At 43.8% G+C, this 21,627-nt stretch overlaps 1 protein-coding gene across 5 annotated transcripts in view; it reads right to left on the bottom strand.

Moving 5' to 3' along the window:
* Positions 1 to 21,627, bottom strand: part of RHBDD1 (rhomboid domain containing 1) — a 411,942-nt gene that overhangs the window by 313,079 nt on the left and 77,236 nt on the right. The window lies entirely within an intron of this gene.

The raw sequence follows: 21,627 nt of genomic DNA, 5'->3' as shown, positions 1-21,627 counted from the left end.
CCCAGCATTTTCTGGGGTTGCCACAGGAAGAAGCTCCGGAGGTCAGCAATTGAGGGAGGGCAGGATATATGCCCCTCCTGTTCGCTGACCCAGTGCTTGTCGGTCCGACTTCCTGGTGGAGTATCCTGTGACTTGCCGTTCCTGTTCGTGTCCTCGTTGGATTTCCTTGGCTCGCTCATGCGGTGTTGTGCGCTGCTTTCCATCAGCGCATAGAACCTGTTGCTATTTTCCATGCCGATTCTCTTTTTGCTTCGGCCCATCTGAAGACTGCGCTACGCCTTCACCTCAGTGTACTTTTCCTTGTCAGCAACGGGCACCGGCATCAGTTTGTGCCAGTAGTCCCCCTTTAACAGGCTACGGAGGCTGTACGGGATGCGATGTAATCTCGTCATCCCAACTACTTTGGTCGGGTCAGCTCCTATGACAGAACAGGGAGCAGCCATGTATCAGGAATAGATATGTGGAAGGAGCACTCTGTGTTCCTATCTCTTCATTAACATTTTACTTTCTTTTTGTCATTTCCATTTCCCTTTCACATAAGATGCTGGTCAGTTACTTGGCAGTGGTATCTCCTGGTGGAGAGCTCTGTTTGCAGGACTTTGGGTCTCTCAGTTGGCTACTGCATTTTGTGTTTGGCATCTCCTTTACAAGTGGACAACGTTTTGCTGGTCATTGAGATAACCCTTACTACTCTACACTGAGGAATAAGCTGGGGATCTGAGTATGCTTGTGTAAGAGGAGGGTGCAAGACTCAGGGTAAAGCATACCTATGATCTTATCCTTGTCTCCTCTCTTGCACACAGGGTCTTTCCACTAAGGTAGATGTTCTTCTGTGTCCTGGTGGTCTGCCACATCTCAGAGAAGTCCGACCAGCGCATCCTTGAACCCAGCAGAGTTTATTGTTTTATCCCATTTCCCTGGTGCGCTTCCTAGCAGGGTAGTGAGTTATGTATACAGCTCCCTGTGTGGCAGCATAGAAGGGAAGTTGGGATCTAGCAGCTCTCCATCATCAATCAATCAATCAATCATAGCATTTATAAAGCACACTACATACCCATGAGGGTCTCAAGGCGCTAGGGGAGGGTGGGGACGCTGCTACTGTTCGAAGAGCCAGGTCATGAGGAGTCTCCTGAAGGTAAGGAGGTCTTCGTTAAGCCGCAGGCGGGTGGAGAGGGTGTTCCATGTCTTGGCAGCGAGGTGGGAGAATGATCTGCCGCCGCCGGTCGCTCTTCGGATGCGGGGGACGGTGGCGAGGGAGCAGTCTGCAGGCGGAGCTGACGGGTGGGGGTGTAGAGGCTGAGTCAGCTGTTGAGATACGCTGGTCCGGTGTCGTGGAGTGCCTTGTGTGAGTGGGTGAGGAGCTTGAAGGTTATCCTCTTGTTGATGGGGAGCCAGTGCAGGTCTCTCAGGTGGGGTGTGATGTGGCTGCGGCGAGGGATGTCGATGATCAGGCGTGCGGAGGCGTTCTCGATGCGGTGGAGCCATTTCAGGAGTTTGACCGGGGCTCCTGCATAGAGTGCGTTGCAATAGTCCAGTCTGCTGCTGACGAGGGCCTGGATGACCGTTCTTCTAGTTTTGGTGGGGATCCACTTGAAGATCCTGCGAAGCATGCGGAGGGTGTTGAAGCAGGAGGAGGAGACGGTGTTGCCCTGCTTCGTCATGAAGAGGGTGGAGTCGAGGATGACCCCTAGGTTGCGTGCGTGGTCGGTGGGTGTAGGGGGTGCTCCAAGTGCAGTCGGCCACCAGGAGTCGTCCCAGGCCGAGGGGGAGGATCCCAGGATGAGGACCTCCGTTTTGTCTGAGTTCAGCTTCAGCCGGCTGTTTCTCATCCAGTCGGCGACGGCCTTCATTCCTTCGCGGAGGTTGGTTTTGGCGCTGCGGGGGTCTTTGGTGAGGGAGAGGATCAGCTGGGTGTCATCACCGTAGGAGATGATGTTGAGGTTGTGCCGTCATGCGACGTGGGCGAGCGGTGTCATGTAGACGTTGAACAGCGTAGGGCTGAGGGATGAGCCTTGGGGTACGCCGCAGAGGATCTCGGTGGCTTCGGAGCGGAAGGGGAGAGGCGGACGCTCTGAGTTCTGCCGGAGAGGAAGGAGGTGGTCCAGTCCAGGGCCTTCTCTTGGATTCCGGCGTCATGAAGGCGTGTTCGTAGTGTGCGGTGGCAGACCGTGTCAAAGGCGGCTGACAGGTCCAGGAGGATGAGGGCCGCGGTTTCAACGTTGTCAAGCAGGGTCCTGATGTCGTTGGTGGCGGCGATGAGGGCAGTTTCGGTGCTGTGGTTGCTGCGGAACCCAGACTGGGACGGATCCAGGATGTTGTTCTCCTCGAGGAAGCTGGTCAGTTGTTTGTTGACGGCTTTTTCAATGACCTTTGCCGGGAACGGGAGCAGGGAGATGGGTCAGAAGTTCTTGAGGTCCTTGGGGTCCGCCTTGGGTTTTTTGAGTAAGGTGTTGATCTCCGCGTGCTTCCAGCTCTCTGGGAAGGTCGCTGTCTTGAAGGAGAGACAGCATCCCCGCTGGGTGTTCACGAACGTCAGTGGCATTTCTGTCTACTATACCAGACACTCTGTCACAAAACTGATTGATATCCCATTCCCCTTATTACAAGTGTATTAGGCTATACCGCATTTGTAATAAGGCGGCCAGGATATCGTCAAGTTTGTGACGGAGTGAGTACCTGAATGCCAAACTCTAAATCAGGCACTAATTCTGCAACTCCATCTTCCTTATCTTCCATTTTCAGTTAGGAAAACTCTTGTTCAGGCACTGATTGTTACCAAGTTAGACTACAGTAATGCTCTCCTTGCATCAGCAAATGAGACTTTAATGTCTAAATTGCAAGTGGTCCAAAATACAGCCACGTGTATTGGGTGCCATTTCCTTTCTGGCTTCTGCATCTGAACTTTGTTGAGAGCTTTACATTGGCTACCTATTAAAAAAAAGGACAATCTTCAAATTTTGCAGTCTCACACATGTCATTAAATGGGCAATGTTCCTAGTTATTTAAGCCTCAAAGTCAAATACTACTGTTCAGGCAGGAATTTGCGCTCCAAGGATAAAGCCTTGCGTACTGTTCCTCGTGTTGTGGTGGCAGTCTTTTACTTATTTGGCCCTCGTTTTACTGGAACACCTTACCTTATCATATCCTTATCTGTCCTGATTATGTTAAATTCAGGAAACTGCTTAAGACAATTCTGTTCTTATCTGCAGCATTTCTGTTTTGCATGTGAGTATCTTCAGCGCTGAGATACATCTTCGGAGGTGATTTGTGCACTACAGTGAGTTATATTAACATAACATCTCCCACATCCCTCCTCTGTAGCTCACCAAACCCATAGCCAACACCTACGAAGAGTGGACTCACACTCCTCTGGCCAAAATATCCGCATGCACAATGACAATCCTGTGGCCAAAATATGCGCATGCACAATGTCGAACATCAAGAGGCCCAAGGACTTTGCAAATTCTGCCGGGGGTAGGGGATTCTTTTTATATGTGAGTGTGTGCTTCTGTAAGATCTTCCCAGAGTCCAGTCCACTAACCCATTGAAGTCCCCACTAAATAGAAGATTCAACCTCTGCGTGCCTGGGCTAAGACAGAGCCGATTTTCTCTAGAACAGGAACAGATCATGACGACGGTACATAGACAATGGATAGCATTGTCAAAATCATGTGTTAAAAGCCCCAGATGGCAATGTCATGGCCTAGCGTATCTCCCCATGTTTTCCTTATTCTGGACGAAACTCCAAATAGTAGGTATGGGTATCTACCAGGCAAATTAAACATCTACGCTCATGTGGACCACTCATAATCAGGACTTAAGTCATGCACAGAGGCGTAACACAGGCCCCTGCGGTGCCGGGGGCACCATTCAGCTCAGGGTCAAAGAACGTATGTATTATAGGAGGCTTAGGGGCCCCTCATACCATTCTGCAGGCTGGCCCCATCATTTTGCCTTATGGCACTGGTCATGAAGTCAAAGCACTGGGTACCAAATTAATCTGAGCCTGCATTTGTTAGAATCAATAAGATGAAACCATAGAGGGCTGCAATCGCTAACTGGACAACCTGCAGTAAATGTACGCTTTGTGATATGACTCAAGCAAACATGAGAAAACCAACCCGGTATTTGTAAAGCGCAAACTAATCAGAACTAATCACCTGTAAGGGTCTCAAGGCGCTGGGGCCATCGCGGAGATTAAGTGAGCTATTGCCCAGAGCCACATGATGTTGAGCTGATTTGCTTCTGGCGCTGGGGAAAGAACCGTGAGCCCTGTGCTAATGGAGTCAGCCCCCTGGCCGCACCTCTCCAGCAAAAGGTTTTTAGGTCTCGCCTACGCAGCGCCCATGCGCTGCATAGGAGGAGACCTCTTGAAATCGATTCGCTTTTTCGCACAAAAACGTGCACACTTTGCATTGCTTTCAATGGCAACGCATGCACGTTTGGCGATTCCCTTGTGGAAGCGAGATTTGGCGACATCTGTTTGTAATTAACTTTCAAACCGATGGTGCCCCTGCTCGCTCCCACAAGGGAAACGCTGTGTGTGCTCTCGGCCGCACTTCCCCCACCCCTCCCACTTGTTTAGCGAGCGCCACAGGGGCCATATGTTCTTTCGCTGCCGCGGCGCTTGTGTTTCAGTGCTTGTTTAATTCTGGAATTTTATTTTAGTGACATTGCAGGACTGGCTACTTAGATATTGAGTAGTTATGCTTTTTCACTGGCTGCCTGCCTCCTTTAAAAAGCTGTGCTTTAATAGACAGGCTCCAACTTTTTGCTACACTTTCGTCTCCTGTGCTCCCTGAGTGCTTACTGTGTCTGCTCACCTTTAAACTTCACTCTTTCGGCCCATTGAGGTGTTCGGCTGTTCTCCTCGGGGGCAATCAGATTGAAAGCAATCAATATTTACTCAGTCTGAAAGGGCTGTTGAAAAGGCAGCTAACAACAAACTGCTCGTCAGCTAAGCCCCCGTCTTATCTCGGGTTCACGCAAAGTTCACGCCGAGTGACGCTGGTGACCTCCGCGGCTCGCGCCCACTCCCGGACTGAGAGCTGCCGTCCCAGGGCCGAGGCGCACGTGTTTCTCACACTCTGCAGCATGCTTCTGTAAACACGAGGTCCGGGGATTTCTGCAGCAAGGGGAAATATGTGCTAACTGTACTCTTTCTGTTGTGTGACCGCTTCTCTGCCTTTCACTTTTAGTGGAATTCACGAATCATATTTTTTTTCATTCTAATAATTGTGCGCCCTTTGCTGTTGATGAAAATAAATTAGGGGTGGCACTATAGAAGCAGAAGGTAACTGACTTTGATAAAAGATTTACAACTTTCCTTTTCGGGTGATCCGTCTATCTGCTTTTGCACTATGCAAGTTGTCCTCTAGTAGCGCCAAGAAGCCTCAAATGGCAGTAAAGAGCTCGACAACACTCGCTAACACAAACATTAATTAACAAGGCGCTGGAAGTCTGCTTTGGCTGCAAATAGTACGTGTAATTCAAAGTTTGCCTCAGTTTTATTTTTTGCACACTTATATAGCGGGAACTCGACCCAAAGGTATCTGTTCCCTGCATTGTCTTCATTCACTCACAATTCCTACATAATGGAAAGATAAGAGGCGGGGTGCCTTGTGCGTGTTGAGCACTTCGACTAGATCTCGCCAGCGCAACCCTCTGTATAAAGCAGAGCTCAATTCATCTAGCGCTTAGAGGCTTCATGCTGACCCGCTCGTAGGTCTGGTATGCTTTGTTGCTTTGTGGTTATAGGTCTGTCTGTCCTGGCTCTCCTTGTAACCACGTGATCAGGTTTCCCTGTGTGCATATGTGTGTGTGGAAAAAACTCATTTCGAGAACAACTTGCCCCCGACCAGCAAAAAGAGAGCGATAACTCAGTGGGTTAATGCGCTGCCACATTAAACCGTATGGCCATGGAATTAATTGATTCATAAACCACTAACGTGCTCGCTGACTCAAGGCGCTTTCGGCAGACGAGGGGGAAGTCATGGGTTGTGAAAAAGGCACGTCTCAGGCACTCTTTGTTGTTGGAAATGAGAGGATGTGGCATAAAGGTCAGAGGTGGTACTTTGGACCTGGGGAACGAGGTTCGAGTCTCGGCGTTGGCTCAACATCCTGTGATCCTAGGCAAATCACTTACTTGCCCCATTCCTGTATATATGTGACTTTGTGTAATGTAACTGGTGCTCATGTAAAGCGCTGCAATACCTTCGGGTCGAGTTTGCGCTACATGAAAAATGCAAAAATAAATTCTAGTCGAAGCTAAACTGGCTAAATACTTATAAGGTCCCAAAGGCGAGACCTATTGTCTATGCCAATGCTTGTTTGGTTTGTTCCTTATTATGTGGGCGGGCTGTCAATTGGGTTGTTCCTCTGCCAATGTGACTTTGCTTCTCTATTTACTGTTAGTTATTTGTATTTGCCCCTGTCTTGTAGCCTTCTCTTTCTTGTTTGTGTTCTCTCCGCAGTGGCCCGTGGGCAGCGCTCTCTTGCAATACTGGCTGCAAACAGATTTCTACATCATAACAAGTTTCTGAATAACCGAGCTCATTCTGCCGCCCTTCTTCATTTTTCTTTGAAAGGAACATCTATAGACCCGCGAGACTATGGGGAAGTTATTCTACCACTCTGCAAATGTTTCCCAAAACAAGTCACTGCCACCAACGTAAAGGCAGTTTCCAGCACCGTTTTGAGAATGCGCGCGGCTGTTTCTTGGGCTGCAGCGCCTGCATTTTCTAACCCACTCAAAGGAACTGAAACAAGCATTGGCATAGCCAATAGGTCTCGCCTTTGGGACCTTATAAGTGTTTCGCCATGCAACGGTTGATGTTGCTGCACCAAGGATATTGTGCTGCATAGCGAGACCTATTGGCTATGCCAATGCTTTTTAACCTTTATAGTGAGGGAGACTGCCAGCTCTCCTGATTGAAGCATTTAGATTATTGTGATGTCTCATGTATTTTCCCTAATCCTGATTTCAGGTAGATTAAGCGTGATGGATAATGCCCCGATTGTTATTTCAGTGTTCCCAAGTGCCCCTCGCTGTGCTGAGTGCAGCGAGCGGTCATAATCTCAGACTGTGCAGTCAGGGGAGGTGTAATAAAATGTAGGAGATGCTTCACACACATTAAGAAGCTTTCGCTTCAACAGTTTCAATTTAGACTGTCTAGGATGGGTTCTAAAAAAAATCTGCAGTCAATTCTCCAAGGTTTTCATGATCGAAAAGCCTCACTCTTGGAAGTTATAAAAACATGATAAAGAGAAGGTGCATGACCTCACCGGGACTGTCCACCGCTGGTCCGCAGAAGGCGGAGCCATGCTGAAGTTTCAGGCTATTCACATGAGATACATTTACAGTAAATCCTAAAACAGATTGATTCACATAGTGGAAATCCTAGAAATGTGGCATCCCTGGGCCTCTCGTTAGCCAGCATCAGACTCCCCTACTGAGAGAATTTTAAAATATGCTTTAGCGCCTGAAACTGTAAGAAGCATATGCAACACTAATAAATGAGCAATGCTGCACATCATATTTGTATTGCAGCATAGCCTGACTGCATAGGGTTTGGCACTCCAAGGTGGGCTGTAGCTTTTTGCACATTTCAGTGTGCTCTTCTGGTGAGAACTAGGATATCGTTTACCAATAAGATGTAAATGAAAGATAATGAAGTGCTTATTAAAATACTAGGTCTCGTAAAGAAAAATGTAAATGTGGAAAATAACACAATACTTGGTGGATAGTGAGTGCATGACAAAAATGCTTATACTACCTCAAAAACTGTAAAATTCTCCCCAGTGAATTGCTGTAGGTTATAACCTTTCCTATCTTCGTTCTGCGTTAGTGCCCTTTTCTAAGAGGAGTGCTGCCTCTGAGGCACAAGGACACGGATCCATAGTAGCAGGTAATTTTGGTGGAGGATTTGTGCTAATTTCAATCATTCCCCAATTTTGAAAGATGGAAAGATGGCCATTGAGCTATTTTTTTGCAGTTTTATATATCACGAACTCGACCAGAAGGTATTAAAGCGCTTTTACACGAGCACTAGTTGCATTGCAGCCTGACACATACACGTATTATTTTTTTTCAGCAGGGCGAGATAAAGTAATTTGGACAGAATCACAGGATGTTTGGGCCTCCCACCGGACTCGAACCTGGTTCCCCAGCTTCAAAATCGGCCGCTCTAGCCGTTAAGCCACATTCACACATAAAAAACAAGTTTAAGCCATTGGCATTGTAAATGACAATGTGCTTTAATTATGTTTTAAACGCCAAAACAAAAATTAAAGGCATTGTCATTTACAATGCCAATAGCTCAAACTCGCATACATGCGAATAAATAACAGTTACAGAGTAACAACTGAAGTAAAAGGGCCAGTAGCCATGGGTGATGACAAATGAAGACCAGGCGGTACTAAGGAGGGACTAACACGCCTATTTACGAATCAGAAGTCAGCATTTAGGAAGGGCAATGACACAAGCCGATGATAAATATGGGCGGAGAGTGGGCGGTACTTCCATTCCCTACTCCACAACAACTAGTCTCGCAGAGCTGTGCATGCACGCTGACTCAAGGCTCAACCCTAAAAACTAGGATAACTTTTATTACACTAAATGCTACCAAAACAACAACATTCCAATAAGGGGAACCAGAGATATAATGTTTTTACGTTTTAAATGAAAATGTTGCCAAAAACAGAAGGCACTAACTGCGGATAACTGGTCATTCGACTGGATCACATGGATTTATGACCATGGATTGAAATCACCTAATTATTGTCCAATTATCCTGACTGTGTTAACAAATAGAAAGCCTCCATAAAACTCCTGGTATTGTACATATGTAGAAATATACCAGTGAGGCCTATTATTGGGGGATCAAGCATCAGGCTACATACGTTTACTGGCCATTTTTTAATGTTTTTTTTAATAGAACATTAGGAGATGTCCACCATGGAAGCGTGCATCCTTGGTTGCCCTCTTAGAAAGGGATTTGTTAAAATAAAACCAACCCAATAGGAGATACTTGCTGTGAATGAGTGCGCCAATGCGCATGCAGGTGCCCATCTTGGAATGGTCACTAAACATTTTGTAGATGGCCACCTGCCAGTAGTGGGGCACGCAGCAAAAACAGTTAAAACAAGCATTGATAAAACCAATTGGTCTGGCTTTGGCCAGGGCACTGGTAAAAGGAATGAAGAGTAAAGACGATAGCAACACACAGAATATGAGAGAACAACATGGAAGAGGACACAGAATGACATGTGGCACAGAGTGGAGAAACACATACAATATGGCAAGAACAGTATAGGAAAGAGACTGTGTAGACAAAAAAACACAATGCTAGAGCAAAAACCAAAGAGTGCAGGATGGGAAAAAGACCAAATAGGTGAGCATAGGAAGAGAGAAGCAGAGAATGGGAGAGAACAAAAGTTGTAGTTTGGAGAGAGAAAGATGTAAGAGAATATAAGTTGGGAAATGGCACAGAAGGGTGCGTGCATGGGGCCTGGATTTGGATTATTAGAAATAGTATATTACGGGAGGGTTCATGCAGTGATCAGAGAGGACAGGATGGGCAAGCAGGAATCTACCAAAACAGAGAAGAGAGATCATGGAATGAGGGACCTAACAACTAAAAATAGTGACAGCATAGGATGCAATAATAGGAGAATGGGAATACAAGCAAGCACATGTGGCATGGGGGAGTAAACAAGAGGAATAAAAACAGGAACAATATGACACAGGGAAGGGGAGCACACAGACGAACATCACATTGTTGGTAGCATAAAATGAGAAAATGCAGCCATTGAATGAGAGAGCTTGATGAAGCACAGGGTGAGAGTACAGAGGATGGATGAGAACAGTGGATAAGAAAGAGCAAGTTATAAGATAGCACAGGATGAAAGTGAGATGGATTAAGGAGAGAAAAAATGAGATAGAGGACAGGACAGTTCAGGGCATGTGAAAATTGAGCTGAGGATGAGAGAGTAAAGGATGATGGAGCACTACAAGGAAGAGGGCTAGACGGAAAAGAGCGCAGAATGGTTGAACCACATCAAGTAAGAGAACACATTGGAAAGTCACAGGATTGGGTGCATAGAATGTGGGAGCACAGGATGCAACAGACCACACAGAGCACATTATGGAGAACATAGGATCACAGAGCACAGAAAGAGAGGGTACATTATGTTGACACAGGATTGAAGGGGCAGTATGCAGGGAATTGAAATAGGGAGTATAGAAATGGAAAATGCATGATGGAGTATCACAGTGCTAGGAAAAGCATAAGTTGGGCAAACCATAGGATAGAAAAACACACACATATAGAGCATTGAATGTGAATTGCACATGAGGGGATATAGCACTAGAAGGGACTAATAATGATTTCTATAATTAATATAGTTGTACCCAATGAATTATTAATGTTGCACTTGAAACAATTTTACGTAGCGGTTTAGAAGTGTGTATATTAATATAGTTTAGTTATGCCAAATTTCTACAGAAGCACCATTTTATTCAAATGGATGGTGTTTGGTGTTCTGTTCCTCTTCCTCCTGCTCATTGCCCCTCCCAATTAATGTCCCCCTTCATGTCTTCTCTCCCCACTATTTTCACAAAGCACAGAAACGCAGTGATGAAATTGGCTATTTTCTTCTGAGAGCATGTATTGTGAATGAGCCTTTCTTCATGTACTTAATGTAACATTGTGCAGGACACTCGTTCGTACCCTGGTGTATGAGTCTTTGTTTGAAAATGTTTTATATTGTGTTGTAAATCTCTCAAGCGTGCTGTTGCTGTGTAAGCTAATGGAAGAATTCATCTGACTTAGAAATGGGTTAGCAGTTCTTGTGACGATCATCATTCTGATTTGCTCAATATCTATTATCATTAGTCATGTCATGCTATATTTGTAGTTTCAGCTTATTACCTGTGTGTAAAATGTGTATGAAAACCCTTGGTTTTGGAAGTGAGGCAGAGACTTTTCATTTTCCTCACAGGTCTCTGTCCAATTGTTGAGAAACTTTTCCTGATCTATTAGAGACACTATTCATTTATTAAGTTTGTTTTTCTCCTTTCCCTGGAGATGCTATCAGAATTCTAGAATTTTGAGCTAAGTACTCTTGCCAATTCTGAGCAGAAGGGGAAAAGGTAGGAGAGCAAAGGAAAAGAGAGAAGTAGAAGTAAAATAAGAGGGCGATATATAAAAAGAGATGAGAGCCCTAAAAACAGGAAGATGGGAATCAAAGACACAGGCAGAGAAATACAGAGAAGAGATATATGCGGAGAAATAAAGAATAGTGAAGGAATGACTGAAAAGAGCATTTCAGGGAAAGGCAGACAAAGACAGCTTGAAGGTGAGAATGACATGCATAGCATTTGAGATACTGACTATGGAATGAGCCCGAGAGGTGTTTAGGCAGGTGGGATGCAGGTCTAAGATTTCAAATGAGTGGGGGCAAGCAAGAGAGTGATGCGGCTAGGCCAGGGGGGTGAGACATAAAGAGAGAAATCAGTGGTGAAATAAACAATATGGGTGAAAGAGAACTTGGTAAATGATTTTAGGAAAGGCCGGGAGAGAATGACATAAGAATGTGAGAAAGGGGACACAGGGGAAGGGCAAGGGGTGGCGAGAACAAATAAGTGGAAGGGTAGGGGCACAGTGAGAAAGAATGTAAAGAATTGTGAGTGGCAAAGAGAACAAGCTCATAATAGATTTGCAGTAAGTGAATGAGTGTTGGGAAGAAGTGCTGAAGTGTAACAGGGACAGGGGAACTGGAGGTAGAGAGCTGAAAAATAAGCAGAGAAGGCAGAAGAAGTATCAGTTTGGGGAGAAGTGAGATAACAATGGTAGCGGAGATATTAAGAGAGAGAAAGAAACAAGCGGCCATGCGGCCCCGAAAGTGATCGCGATCAAACATCAAAGCGGCCCCACGGCCGCGAAAGTGAAAGTAATCTCGGAAAATGCACTGTCGCTCTAGGCTGGCCTGGTAGCACTTTTTGGAGCCCTCTCAAAAAGTCTTGCGCAAAAGTGAAAGTAATCTCGGAAAAGCGCGGCGCGCGCGCCCGCTCACATGCACTGTAGCTCTAGGTTGGCTAGTAGCACTTTTTGGAGCCCTCTCAAAAAGTCTTGCCAGACCAGCGCATGCGCTGGGTCAGGTGAGACCTAAAAAAATGGCATAGATAAAGAAGCAGGGGTGACTATACCTAAACTAATTCCACTGGGCCAGAGGGGCCTTTCAAACTAAAATGCCCTACCCTTCAAGGACAGAATGTTCTGATAACCTTGTCATCAGCCTGATTCAGAGGCTTGGGACAATATTGCTGGAGCTAGAGTTTATAGATCGACGCAGTGGGCTTAATGCAGGATTATTGGAAAAAAAGAGATTGTGCAGTCACAGCTTTTTGTTTATAAATATGAATCTGTTGCACTTGCCATATAATTCAACATTTGCTATGCCAGCTGCAAATCTAAAAAGGTTTTCGGGTTCAAATGGTTCAAAGGTTATTAAAATTCCTGCACACAGGGTGCAACGCCATGTAAGAATCTTTAAACCTTTTCAGATGTTTACTGCTGTAACTAGGCATTCAATGGAGTGGCAATTAAGAGAGGGTAGCATACAAACACGCAGAATGTTCATCATAATTTGCTTCTTCTTGTTGCACAATATAGACAACCTGTCACATACTTTTGTCCTCCACTGCCATTTCAGCTATAAGGCTATATCAATATTTGGACGCCACTACCACAGCTTTGCACTAAGAATACAAATTAAAACTTTCTGGGATAAAGACTCCAATATTTAACTACATGCACTGAAAGAGTTTATTAAAAAAATATCAGAAAAAAGAGCCCCAATCAGGGCGAAACCAGTCTTAGGTTCTTGTGTTCTGGTTCAGAGAGGACCGGACTTGACAGTTTAAGCTGGAGTGCTCCTATTGGCGAAGGGGCAGAACTGATTTGCATATGGCTGGGTCTAATCTGAGGTGGCATGTGGGCAAAAGAATGATGGATTGGAATGCTACCCCAAGGGATTTCCTGTGTTTAGACCTACAGAGAGCACCCTCCCATCAACTTTTGTTAGTTTTATGTTACGCTCTAAGGGGCAAGGGTATGTCCACACGTGTCTCCCTTGCTCACTGTATCACTGGAGCCAAGCTACATCCGACTGAAGAGCCACAATCAGGGTGAAACTGACCTAAGGCTCCTTGTGTTCTGCTTAAGAGAGGACATGGATTGGCAGTTCGGTCTGGACTGTTCCAACTGGAGCAGGAAAAAGGCCGATTTGCAACAAGCCTGAAGAGATAGCGGCTGCCCCGTAGAGCTCTGTCCTGCCTGGCATTCCTGAGGGGCCCCAGCCCATCCGATGGTGCTGGAATTAGTGTTGGCCGCTGATGCCTCTCCCCAGAAGATCAAGACACAAATGGAGGGCAGTGCACCAGCGATAGACGGCTCTGGAAGGCACAAACGCCGCCAGGCCTCGCTGCCCCCAGCCATTGAAACAGGAGACAGAGCACTTGGACCGGCATGTCCCATCTTACCTCCTGGCTGGACTTCCATGGCCACATCGCCTTCGCAACAGTTCCCATGACAGACTCAGGGGTGAAACACAGAAGCTGTGAACGGCCTCCTGCTGATCACTGCAGCAGCCGCCCACATGGAAAGAAGATGGGTGCTGCCTACCAGCAATGCAACCCTTTTGCCTGATTCCAGACGATGCTGGTGAAAGGGCAACGGACTGCAAGGCTCGCAGGGCCTAGGCGCCCCCTATTCACAACCAGACTGGACTACCGCACCCTGACCGCTGCATATTAACAAGGGGTCATCACTGTGCTCTTAAGGTCAGCATTGCCGGAGACCACCAGGCAACTAGGCAAACTAGGTTTGTCTGAAACTCAAGAACAGTAAGTACACATTATGATTCTTTGTAGACGAGCATCTGGTGGGTCCCACATCTTTAAGCTGGGTAGTGTCAGGAGAGGAAATCCAGTTTCAGAAGTTTAATGTCTTGAAAAAACTTGAGCTGCGATGATCGAGAGATGTAACAGGTGATGAGCAGTCAAGCACTATGGCCCTGATTCTCAAAGGTTAATTTACACTTCCGAGTAAGTTTGCACTTTGGAGTAAGTTACCTTATTTACACTCTCTGGGTGTGATTCACAAAGGCAAGGTTACACTTTGCAGCAAGTTTATACTTTCGGTAATCACAACCTCCAAGGGGAAACTAACTACAAAAGATTAAGTTACATGTTTCCACTGCTAGAGTAAAGCAAATGTCCTACTCTAGTGTGGGTGGGTGACGTCCCTCCATGAGCCCCCCTTACCTCCCTAATCACATCCCCTTTTGCAGTATGTCTGCCCCTTTTCCCACCCACTCCCTCCAGTCTTAGCCACATTTACTACTTAAATGTATACTTAAGTGTGCGTGGACTCTGCAGTTGGGGCAGAGAAGTCAACACACATAAGTATAGGTAATGGAAAGGCATAACACTCTACATGTAGTTTGTGAAGTGCAATCTGTAGTAAGTTTTGTAGTGCAGTGCAGCGCAGTTTGTGAATAAGGCCCTATAGATTTACCTAAAAAATGATGTGAAAGAAAAAATGTACAGACTGGCAAAGTAACAAAGTGGAGTAAAAAGAAAAACTAGCAGGGCCCAAAGTTTTCCTCAGGAGCTTGCCTGCCGCTTGCGCTGGTAAATGCCAGTTCGCCAAATCCCAAGGCTGCCTATTTTGATTTTAAAATTTTGATTTGACCTCACGTACCTTTCTTCCACCACTTCCTGTCTCTATTGTCACTATAGGGGTGGGGGGGTTGAGGGGAGGGGGTTTAGTCTTTGGTCTTTTTCATCCCTGCTGTTTATCTTTGTCACTATATTGCTATCTGTCTTTTTCTCTCAACATCATCTGCCTTTTTTTCATTTGATCTAGGTCAATGCCTGATGATGAAAAAAGTCACCTGGCCCTGAAAATGAGTTGATTTGTCAACCACCTGAAACCAACAGTACATACTAAGCACTGTTACTCAATGCTGAATAGAGGCAGGCAAGGATTAAGGGGAATAAATACATTTGTCAGTTTTAAACAGGTAGGGTAGGCAAAATATTTGAAAAGCAGGAGATGTGATGAAAATTCAATAAGGATGAAAGGGAAACGTGGGAAACTTATAAGGAAAAAGGTTGCAAGAAGTAGGGTACAGATGAAAAAAACAACAGATAACAATGTAAAGGGTTAAAATGGATGTCAAAGCCAAACAGTCTCATTTAAAGAACATAAGCACAGGATTTTAATGGACTACACCTGGGCGAGTTCAAACATGGATACATATTGGAGACATTTGAAAGGAAAACCAGGAAACTATTCACACATGAGAAGTGACAGAGGAGGAGCTGAACGTGAGTCATATATTTAAAGTACAGATCACAGTGGACTACAGTTGAGCGAAATCGGTGTCAAAGAAAGTAAAATCAAGCAAAACAGAAACTATACAGGAGAGCAATAGAACACTTAAGAAAGACCCATACTCACCGATATTACCAAAGGACAAAAAATAACATTTGCATGCAGTCTGAATGGTTCATTTAATGACAGAGAAAAGTAATGTCACTGCACTAGCTGTCTGTTATAATAAGATTTGAAATGTCTAGTCAATTGCCTGTATCACGGATGACAAGGGTATGACATAATTAGATCAGTAATTAATTTACACAGAATGGTTCCTTGTTAATTAAACTGATCTTGAAAGGATCTAATGATTTCCATTTATAAAGCAATAACCTGCTTCATTAACTGCAAAATTCTATCTTCTTGAATTTAATCAAAAAGGTTGTCACAGTACTGAATGTAATTCAGAGAAATATTACAACCATAACATCATCAAAGGTACAGACTGCTACTGTGCAGGTTTGTGCATCCTAAATCAGAAAGCTGCACGCTGCCATTCAGGTTCTGTGGCGTAACTTTATCCCTTGAAGACCCTGGAACTGGAAGATTAAATAAACCTTGCAGCATCTCCAACAGCTTACTTTTACAACCGTGAACCCCCACAGTGGGTCTCTGTGTATCCGACTTGTGAGCTGAAACATAGCCGGCATCAAATCCAAGCTGTCATGTGCGGATTGGGGCCGATTTTTGGAGGGATTTCAAATTTGCATTTTCCAAGAAACTTGGGCAGTTGATAAGCTCTACAAGCAAGGCTACTACACATATAGTACGGACGCCCTCCACTTTGTAACAGGCAGACAGACCGTTGGGCGGTCTGGTCATATGGATTAAAACTGCCCTAGATTGTTCGATCAAGGTCATCGATATTGAATCCCCCGACCTCCTGGCACTTAAACGGTCCCCAAAGCAGAGTACATCCTACCTGCCTGGTGAATGTGTACAATAGGTCTTTCCCTTTTCTTAAGTTGTGCAAACTATGACAATACCTAACACTGTACTAGAAGACAACAGCACAGGCATCCATAAGGATACTGTAGGTGATTTTAAAAGCTGCTTTGAGCCCTACCAGCCCCTACTTAAATTTGTTTCGTCTAGAGGATGAGTGTTGGGGGGGGGGGGTCCCCACCTATTCTTCAGCCCAAAAAAATCCCAAGATGAGTGCACATGCCATACAGATTTCAGACATTACCGCCATTCATGGCCTAAGAGTTTGTAATGGGCGTACCCCGTCGGATCTTACTGCCAATCCAACCTTTACGAAGGGAGACTATCTAGTAACATTTATTATGTATTACACAACCTTACAATTTGGCATGAGATTAGTGATCACCTAGGGAGAGATCACTTTCCTCTTGCCCTTACACTTAAAGGGACTCGCCTTAAGGATAAATCTTGTTTGGGGATAACATCCTTTAATACTGTGGACTTAAGCAATAACAGGTGCAAGGTAAAATGGATTGGATATTGCAAACAATGAGGCTTTGTTGAAGGAGATTTTATTTATAAAGTTTTCTATAGCGCGAACATGACCCTAGTAGGTACCAGAGCGCTTTCCATGACACACAGTAGAATAACAATTGGACTGGTAAACAAAACATACACGCGAGTCAAACATATCAGAAAGTAAATATGATTTTTTTTTTAAAAGGATTGGTCTAGGTTAAGGTCAGCAATAGGGTGGACAATCATCCCAAGAGGGTTGATTTGCATACCTTTTCATTGTCACCGATATATTGTCTTGTGGTAACAACTTAGTTGGCAGAGAGATTTTGCTTCTTTTTTGAAGGAGGCGGTAGAGGAGATTAGATGTAGGTCTGGAGGTAGAGAGTTCCATATCTTAGGTGCAATAACCGAGAATGCTCTGGCACCCGTTATTTTTGTGTGGGTTCATTAGGGTTTCAGAAACAAGGTGTGCGCACTGCGAGAGGATCTGCTGCCACCTGATTTTTCTAGCTTTTAAGCCAAGTAACTGGGGGTATTGAAGTGTACGCTTTATGCATCATGCAAGGAATTTTCAGTTGGATTCTTGGTTCGTACGGTAGCCAGTTTAAGGATTTTAGAGCCAGTGATATGTGTGTGTTTCTTTTAGTTCCGAGGACAAGTTTTGCTGCCGCATTGAGGGAGGCTCTTAGAGGGGCCAGTTTGTATCAAGGTAAGCCACAGAGTGTGGCACTACCATAATCTAGTTTGGGCAAACCAAGAGCTTGAACCGCTTGTTTTAGGTCTTCGTGTGGAAGGTAGGGTTTAAGTTTCCACAGAATGCTTAGTTGGTATTTTGCTCATTTGGTGGCTGGGCTAGTGTGATCCGGCATTTTCAGGTGTTTGTCTAGTATAATACCCAAGGATCTAGCAGACTCTATGATGTGGGACAAACATTTGAGGGATGTAAGATGTTTCAACCAGAGCTCGATCTTGGGGATGTTATTCGGCGGACAGATGAGGAGAAATTCGGTTTCAGTAGCGTTGAGTTTGAAATGGTTATCCATGAGGCAGAGGTGTGTGTTTTGTAAGATGGAATTGAGGGATGTAATGTCCTCAGGGGAGGCGATTTTCAGATACATCTGAGTGTCATCAGCGTACATATGGTAATGGATGTTGGTAGATTTTCGGTGGTTTGCAAGTGGTTCGAGGAATAAATTGAAGAGAATGGGTGATAGAGGAGATCCCTGAGGAACTCCAAGAGTGATCATGTGGGGCTTAGACAGAGATTGATTAATTTTGACTCTTAGGGATCTGTTTTGGAATGACAAGAACCAAGAAACCTGATAAGCCCATCCTTTGTTCCAGTAAGTTCAGTAGATTATCATGTTTGACGGTGTCAAAGGCAGCCGATAAATCAAGCAGTATCAGAAGGCATGATTAATTTCAATCCAGCACTTTTAGTATATCATCCACGATATGAGTAAGTGCAGATTCAGTGCTGTGGCCTTTACGGAAACCTGATTGGTCTGATCGAGGAGTTGATAGTTGTTTATATGATTGCAGAGTTAGCTCTGGACATTTTCCAAGAGCTTTGCCAGGGTATGGATGTTGGAGATGGGTCGGAAGTTAATTAGGGTCAGAGTAGTCTGCCATGGTTTTTTTTAACGTGGGGGTGACTTGTCCAACTTTTAGGCAGTCAGGGATAGTGTCTCGACGAAGTGACGTGTTTACTATCTTGGTCCAGATGGCATTGATTTTGGAGGAGTGCCTGGATGGTTCCTTCCCTTCAATATATACTGGGAAGCGTGTGAGAAACTGAATGGGGTAATACGAAGTAGATCCTTTGCTAATAGCAGTTTGTTCTCTATCTTTGTGGTTTTGTCCTTGAAGAAGGCAGCCAGTTTTTTGCAATTTGGAGGAGTGCTGGACCCGGAGTCTAACGGGTTTGATGTGTTGCTCGATTGCTGCTTGACTATTTCCAATAGGTTTTTGGGCCTATTTCTGTCTTGGTCAAGCTGTGCTCTAAAAAAGTTAGCTTTCACTTGTCTTATTCTTCTGTTGTATGTGTTCCTTGTTGTCCTTAAGCGTTTTAGTAGTTCCAAGGAAGGGGAAGATCTCCATGCTCTTTCTGCTATTCTTAGATTGCGTCTTTCGGTGTTCAAATTGTCAGTGAACCAGGGCTTTGAGTTTTTATTGGACATATTTTTCTGTTGAAGGGGCGCGATGGAGTCCATGATTTCCCATATGGAATTATTGTAGAAATCTGTGAGGTCATTGACATCGTCCGTGTTGGTCTGCGGAATCAAGGTATTATTGCAAAGGGTAGCTAGTTCATCGTGGTTTATATTACGAAGATTCCTTTTCCAATGTTTTATTTTCTTCGGTTGACCATTTTTTGGGATCGCCCATAAGATGATGAGGAAGGTAATGCGATAATGGTCTGTCCAGTCGCAGGGGATAATAGACTCAAGGGAAGTGGTGTCCATCTTTGAGATTATAAGGTCCAGAGTCTCCCCCTTGTTGTGTGTTGGCCTGTCGCAAATTTGGGACAAATCATGATTTAATAGGAAAAACTTTAGGCTATTCACTGAGTGGTCATTCAGGTCATTCTAGTGTAGACTAAAGTCTCCCAGGAAGATCTGGGGCCCTTGAAGATTATCGTTAATTGTGATGAGTTCCATGATTTGTTAGTTGAACAAAGAGTTATCGCCTGAAGAGTGATAGAAGGCGTGAATATTACAGATGGATTTGTTGTTGCAAGAGATATTGAATATCAAAAGAGAATGGATCACTTGTACCTGTGTGACCAGGGTTAGATATGGTGGCCCTCCTAAAAACCCTCATTCACGTACACAGGTGGTCGGGCGGTATATCTTAATTATACGTCTATGTTTGACGTGACAGCATCATTATTGGGTTTTATGGGTATGCTATCCTCCACCTGGAGGTAGAACCACTGGTAATACAGTAGTGATCAGTGATGAAAAAAGTGCTCAAGTGAAGTGAGTTAAAATTACCTACTCCTCCAAATCAGAAACTTCTTTAATTAATTGGAGATGTGGAAAAAATAAAATCAGGGTGGTGCATATGAAGATGAGTTACTAATCTAACGCACTAATTTGTGCATGTGAGCGGTCGACATGTTTCAGCCCCATAATGCCCAGCCGGGTCGGGGGGCTTTCTTCAGGACCTTATGTTATGTGAGGTTGCTAGTTTTGCAGCCTAAACGAGGTAGGTCACTAACTTACCCTTCTTCTGTGATTGTTACTGGTTATTAGTACCTGTTACTATTGAGGGGAGAGAGAAAGATTACAAAGTCATACTGTACAAGTAATATGTTCTCTTCACATCCAAGAACATGAATCTAATGCAGTGATACTGGTTATAAAATCAGAAGGAAATAGCAGCTACATAGTGCTTGTTAAAATTGTTAAAAGCAGTTGAATACATGATACAAGATTAAGCACATTGGGATCTATTGAGTGCTTATTGTAGCAGGACAAGTTCAGGTCTAAACACATTGAAAAAGCACATTGAAGAAACGCATTTGAAAAAGCGCATTGAAAAAAACCACAATACATAGACCGGTAAACTGCTGGTATATGCATCCTAAATCAGAAAGCTGTAATGTACGCATTTGCTAATCACATAATTTATTTACTACTTGTTCTTTTTGTATCCAATGATTTGAAACAAACACTGACTAGGTCAATAAATACATACAGACAGACAGCCACTTCATGCCAGTTATTAGCATTTGCCATGTTGTTTACCCCGCAGTTTTCACACCTTTATTACACCTAGTTATTCAGGGCTTCTCGCATTCGATGTGCACATACTTGGCATTAAAAAGGGAGAAATCAGAATCTAGTTAGCTCAGCAGATGATGCTTCCTTCACTTTATGCAATCCGAGTTTACACATGTAGTTTTTTTCACGTGTAAATTTACTTTTGCACCTATACATAAATTACACTTAACTGAGAACAAATTTGCAGGCAATTATCTCCACTATCAGAACGGAGAACTCCCTATGGAAAAGTAATGGGAAAATAATAAACTTTACAATTTAAAAAAAATATTAGAAATACTCTAAATGAAATAAAAACCTAACGTAAATGAACCATTATTAACCTAAGATTAGTAAAGAAAAATGTTACCAAAAAAAGTTCAATAAATATTTTAACTATCTAAACTATATTAATGCAATTTATATATAATTTTTAAAACAGCATGTTACAAAATACCACCCTTATTTGCATTTTAATTTCATTATTATGTAGTAAATGCAAGTAAAATGTATGCTTTAATTTAAGTTGTTTAATTAGTGCAGTTTTTAAATTAATTTTAAATTGTTATTAGTTTTATCTTGATCCTATTTTCTGTATACATTGATTATCTACTTACTTATTGGCCATTGTTTCTTTTGATTTTAACATACTGTATCACATGTTTTATTGAGCTCATACTCTAGCACGATTTTATTACTATGTCTGTGTGTCAATACATTTTTATGTTCGATCTGACAAATAAATGAAATGGAAATTAAATGTATTTAAAATCATTTAAAAGCTTGATCAAATGTTTTAGTTTATTGTTTAAAATACGTATATATATATACACACACACACACATATATATATATACAGCTATATATATCTAGATATATACACACACATTTTAAAAGTATTTTAAAAATATTTTAACATTTTTCCCAATAGGTTGATAATTTAAGTCCCCAATACCATATTATTTTCTACGGGA

The sequence above is a fragment of the Triturus cristatus genome, chromosome 11, assembly GCF_964204655.1.
Source record: "Triturus cristatus chromosome 11, aTriCri1.1, whole genome shotgun sequence".
Lineage (NCBI taxonomy): Eukaryota > Metazoa > Chordata > Amphibia > Caudata > Salamandridae > Triturus > Triturus cristatus.
Note: the sequence above shows the minus strand (reverse complement) of the source record. Positions and strands in the feature narration are given on the sequence as shown.